The sequence below is a fragment of the Lutjanus erythropterus genome, chromosome 21 (assembly GCF_056507025.1).
Source record: "Lutjanus erythropterus isolate fLutEry1 chromosome 21, fLutEry1.hap2, whole genome shotgun sequence".
In the NCBI taxonomy this organism is placed as follows: Eukaryota; Metazoa; Chordata; class Actinopteri; order Lutjaniformes; family Lutjanidae; genus Lutjanus; species Lutjanus erythropterus.
The window spans coordinates 12,628,569-12,634,955 of record NC_139337.1 but is presented as its reverse complement, the minus strand read 5'-3'; positions in this window follow the sequence as shown (position 1 = coordinate 12,634,955).

Sequence of the window (6,387 nt, the reverse complement as noted above, 5' to 3'; positions counted from 1 at the left end):
GTCCAGTGTGTTTTGTGTTTGTGTGTGTCTCATCAGCCAACCCTTATTCTCTCCCCTTGCACCACTTGAGAGAAGAGTTGAAATGTTGCCAAACTGTGTCTATGTGGGTGCGCGCGTGTGTGTGTTTATCCATCCAGTGGCCTTAGGCATGTTTGATTAGGAGTCCTAAAAAAAAAAAGACAGCACTGCTAGACAGAAAATAAACAGCAGTCTTCACTGTGCCGAGGCTGTCCTATTCATTTGGATCCATCCTATGCACATGCGTGTGTGTGTGTGTGTGTGTGTGTGTGTGTGTGTCTCCATTCGCTCTAAATGATGATGTGATGAAGCTCACACCTGCTTCTTCAGCAAAACACTAGTTTCCTCTGTTGGGCCATTCAGTGATATTATGTTGAGATTTACACCAAGTTTTTATTTTTTCTCTATTCCTCAATGATGATACTGTTTCTACCAGTAACCCAGTAACACATTTACACAACTGGGTAACAGTGGGTGTTTGCATAGTTTTTTTTTTTGTTGTTGTTGTTGTCATTGTTTTTGTTTTTTACTTCACTAAATCTCTGCATTTATCATGGTGCATCTGGTTTTAATGGGGAAAATATAATCCAGTGCGTAGATAGTGACTGCCTAAGAGATCTGTGCTTGTCCAGTCCTCTTAACTGCTGATCGTACAGCAAACAGCAGAGCCTTTTTAATGTGAAATGCAGTTCTGACAGGCACTGTTGTCTTGACTATAGTTGTAAATCTTCATATAAACAGGAAATCCATTGTAACAGTTTTATTATGAGTGTAATTATCCACAAGTATTTATTTTTCTCAACTCTACTGTTTATGTATTACAACATTTTAACAAAAATATCTGTACTTTACACTCATTACATTTAATAATCGGGCTTGGTACTATAGTTTTAATGCATTTGATGGGAATTATTGATTCTGTACATTTTGTATCATCGCACACCAAAACTTCTCAAATCAAATGATACCTGCATTCAATCCTTTTTGTATCCAGATCTAGAAAAACATGAGTGTTTGTATGGTTTCGCTCACAGCCAATCGCGGCAAGCGTTCTTTAATTTAGGTGACTTCAGCTTCGGCTAGCAGCTACATACATGTACAGTCTACAGTGTGGTGAAGTCGTGCGCAGTATTTGACTGAGCTGGCAGTCCAGTTTGCCGAGATGTCACCAAAATGTTAGAAAGTACTGAATTTGAAAAAAAGGTATCAAGTGATATCATACTATTAGTAAGAGCACTAATATTGGTACTCTTGTCTTAATATTTTAAACAATACCACACCCAACACATCATAATGAGGCAATATAATATAATTACGAATAGAGCATGGCAAATAATGCTACACTTCATATTAAGATGAACTTTAACCGGTCACCTTTGGTTGTATGCTGTAGGTTCACCAAATGATTAGAGCCACCATCCTTCAACCTCAGACCCAGAATCCTTCCTGTCAAAGTGCCCTGGAGCAGGAATCCAGCGCCAATATTGTGTCTGCTGACCATGCAAGTTGACCTCTGAGTGGAGATACACTGTATAGGTAGCAAGAGATTATCCCCACAGAGGTCAATAAAGTGTAACATCCAAGTCACATGTCCAGTACTGAAAATCTGGTTGCAAATATTTAAGCAGACTAGGAATAAATTGGAAATGTTTGAGAAGTCGTTTGTCCTTGATGATCGCTTCATGTGTGTGTGTGTGTGTCGCTGCCATAGCATGGTGTGAAATGACAGAGACTTGCCAGCTCAGCAGGAGGCGGCTGAGTGGCTCTCTCTGTGATCCTAATAGAGGCCCAGATATTACAGTCTCACTTCCAGGCGGGAAACCTAACGCTGGGCCAATTAGTAATTTGGTATTTCATAAAATTTGGCAGCTTGTGTCTGATGACAAACTGACAGAGATCCTCTCTCCTCCAGGGAACCTTTGGCAGTACAGCAGCATACACACACAGACACACACACACACACACACACACACAGTGAGAGTTTTTCCTCCAAAAAGCAAAGTGGCGACTGTTGAACATATTGGGAGCACGTAAGTGAGTTGAAAACAGAAAATGGCTTTGGATGCATTCTTGTTTGGCTGCAGATTCGCGTTTCACACAAGCACAGAAAGGGAAAAAAATATTTTTACGACACACAGCGCCTTGCTAAACTGTTTTTTATATGATGGATGAACAGTGAAACAGTCCATTAGAGGTTGGGAGGTCATGTTGCAGTGTTAAAACATTACTTTGCCATTATATACACCTTCGATGTGCAGCGTACAGTACTGCTTCATCGCTATGGGAATGGCTGTTCTCTTCCAGCTCCCTGAAAGGTCATTATGGGATGGGAAAGCCCAGTTGACCTAAGGCAAAGTACATCATTTGTCTTTTAGCACCAGGAGAACGCACCTAACAAAGCAGGCTGACCCCTGTTAGAACGCTGAGGATTTGGACCATTTTTCAAAGCCACACAGGAATTTGCCATCCAGTGAAGTCAGCTGTTTTTTATTGTTTTAGACAAACAATTTTCTTTTTTTAATCATAAGTGACTTTAGGCGTGCAGGTGTCTTTAGTGAGGCTATAAAAGGATGAAATGTGAATGTGTGTAATTCTTTGTATGATTAAAGGAAGTATAGTTTGATATACGAAAATTTGTAAAAAAAAAAAAATAATATGTAGGAGCAATAAATTCACAATTACAGTAGAAAGCTGAAATATATTTACTGTGATCAACTATAAAATAACCATGATATATCGTCAGGAATTAAGGAAACATTTAAAAGATAAAATGCTCGCAACTCACACAATAATGTGACAGCCGCAGTGTCTCCCTTTGAAATTCCTTTTGCAGTTCATAATTTATGTCATTGTTTGCCCATTTCACAATAATAAGAGTTCAAATTAATGCCTGCCTGAGCTTCCTTGTGTCTGGGGAGGAGGGGGCAGGGGGAACAACTAACTTCTACCATAGACCATATATTAAATAGGATTTCAATGTATTTAATATGCCACCTATGGGTCCAACTCCCTATATAGACGGCAATGCTCATTTTTGGAAGCATAATTGCTAAATAATGCTCCTTTAATATATATTGAAATATATTCACAAAAGCTTCCTTCTGTTCTCTTTTATCTCGACTTTACTTCTCCCCTTTTCTCTGTCTTTCTCCCACTGCCTCCTCCTCATCAAACACCCCATTCCCCATCACACACACACACACACACACACCTGGTAACCTGGTCCATCCAACCTCTGCTCTCACATGGCTGCAGCCCTTCCTAATAAATAATGGGAGGTGTCCGGAGCTCATCATCCCAGCAAATAGGCTGCTATATAATATGCGGTCCACTTCAGATAGGTTGCCATATAATATGTGGTCCGACCTCAGATAGCCACAGCAGGGAGGGCTGGCAGCCCATTCATTATGGGTGCAATCGGTTCAGTGGGGGCAGCGAGGTGGCGAGGTGAGGGATACGCAGCCGCTCTCACAGAGACATGTGCACACACACCTGCTCTCTCTCTCTCACACACGCACACACACACACACAATCCCTGTCGTCCTTGGCTAAATAGGGGGTACACACAAAAACAAATATAGAGATGTAGATACAGATTTATGTAGACTTTGATGTAGTATGCTGTGTGATGAACTGCAGTTGTCAGTATTTGAATATGTTGAGATTCATTATCAATATTTTTCTTGAACATGAGAACATTTCAAATCTGTCATCATTTTTTTAAGAAATATTTCATTGTTTTGGGAGACTTATTGGGAAACTTATTCATCTGCAAAGTCTGGGATAAATATGAAGCTACAACTAGCAGCCGGTTAGCTTAAGACTCGAAACAGGGAAACCAGCACCTTAAGATAACAAATGAACATATTATGTCACTTACGTAAAATCAAAGTTGTGTGTGGGAATCACTATTTTACCATGATTACTATCTACTATCTACTATTTTACTATCACTACTTTACCATGAGATTAGTCAACCACGTCGTCTTTACAGTAACTCAAAAATACACAGTGTAAGTGCTAATGTGTGAGCTACTGGTGCTGCTAGGCAGATTTTGTTACTGTGCGTTCCGGGTTAACCAGGACGACAGATTTCTCAGTTGGAAATTTCAACTTGAACATCGACTGAAGTCAGACTCAGGAAGTGCATAATTATCAAGCATAACAAAGGCTTTCATGGAGAAATTCACTTTGTTTCCCAACTTGTACTGTAAGGTGGTCATCTCAGGTGTGACGTCATTCCCACCTCCAACTTCTGACGTCCGAGGTAAATGAAACATGCCATCACCACAGGACTGAGTCAGGCTAGTTGTTTCCCTGATTCCAGTCTAAGCTCAGCACATTGGCTGTTGGCAGTAGCTTCAAATTGACTCTTAACACATGAGAGTGTTAGCGAAATTCTCATGTAACTCTAAAGAAGAACACAAATGTGCATATTTTCCTCAAATAATTTCCAAAAATCTTGCAGCACTAAAGAACTATTAAAAATAGAGCTACTGACAATTACTGTCAATTAAAGAATGCCTTCTGTTCCATCTTTCCATTCTTCCCTCTTCCTCAGACCATTGTCCGTGTACATGGAGTTTTTCTTTTTATCTCTTCTTTCTTCCCCTACCTTCATTCCCTCTCTCCTGCTTTCCTTCCTTCCTTCCATCTCCACATCAGCCCCCTCCCCACCTCTTCCTCCTCCTCCTACCTCAGACTCATTACACCCCACCCACCCGTACCCCAGCCTCAGCAAGAAGCTCTCCTCGTATAATATGATGGCCATCTGCTAGGCTGAGCCACGCTTTCCAAAAGCCCCGGGGCTAGATGTTTATCTGTCGTCCCCCTCTCAAACTCCTTTAAGAATGCAAAACATATCAGCGATCATCACCACTACAATTAGCACAGGTGCTGCTGAGCTGTAAAGTGATCAGGAGAAATGGGAGGAAACATAATTGAAGTGGATTAGAGCGGAGAGGTGGGAGGGGGAAAAAAATGAAATAAAAATTCTGGAGGCTTGGACAGCGGCCCTTCTCTATACTGCTGTTTAAAATTCACTGTGCTGTGATTAAAACTGGTGCAGAGCAGTGGTGGTGAAAGTCCTGGCAAAGATTGTTGGTTTTTAACAGCTGTCTAGTGTTTTTCTACCCCACTGTTTCCATGAATGTGGTCCTGTCATGTTGAAATATGGACTTGGATGGTGTGATTGTGCATTGCACAACCAAAAATCAGTGCTTTTTATACATGTACTGCATGTATTTTTCAGTTTCACCTGAGGAGCTCAGCGTATGTGAGTGCGTGGGTTGTGTTACCAGAAAGCATCTAACACGAGACAAACCAAATCTTCAGCTTGTCAACATCCACTGACAACATGACATCAAACATTTGTGCACACAGATGCAAACACATCCAGATACTGTACAGACACACACACCGTTTTGGTAGCTCGAGCAGGGCCGAAATATTCTGCAGCAGTCACTCATGAAGAGAAATTCTTAATAATAAATATCCAGCCAATAATGAATGTGCTGCTGGCTGCAGTTGTCTTGAGGGCATAATATCTAATTTCCTCCCAATGTTTCATATCCCTACTCCTGCATGTCGACACAGTCCATCATTACACCCCAATGCAGGTTCCTATCACTTTTATTTATTTTTCAAATCAATATATAAATCAAAGCCCGGACAGATGAGATCCAATAAATTACAGAGTGCCGGACAAATGCGGAATGTTAACTGTGCACCAGGAGAGAAGATTCCCATGGGTGCTGCCTGGTCTGCGCTGTGTGCTAGAGGAAAATCTACTAAATGTCATATTAAATCACAGCTAACTTGAATATTACTCAGTGCTGTTTTTAATACAAGTGGAGAAACTCTTCCAAGGCCTTATCTGAATAAGTTTTGTGGATTTCATGGATCTTACCTGATGGTCTTTATGTCTTATGTCTTACTTTGTTAAAATTTTGAAAACTTAAAGTCTGCCTCCAGTCAAAAATATAATTTTCTTCTTCTACAGTTAAATGTTTGAGCTACACTGTGCAGAATGATGTATGTGTAGAGTTAGACACTAGAAGTCTGTGTTCACATTCATTTGCTGAATGTGGAAAGTTTCTTTGTGCTCACCGACATTGATGATTTTAAGGGATGGGCCTACAAGCATGATTTGTGACATCACAAATAGTTTGGAAGTTAATCCTGGTCCAATCTGCAACTTATACAAGTGTGATATAGAAAATTTGAATATTCACACATTATTGTTCCAAACAGACTATTTGTATGTCTTGAAGCTGTAATACATAGCAATTCTGCTTTAAATATTTGTTATATTTTGCTGAGTTGTGTACTTACATTTTCCTTAATGTTTCCATCAATCTTCAGACACAG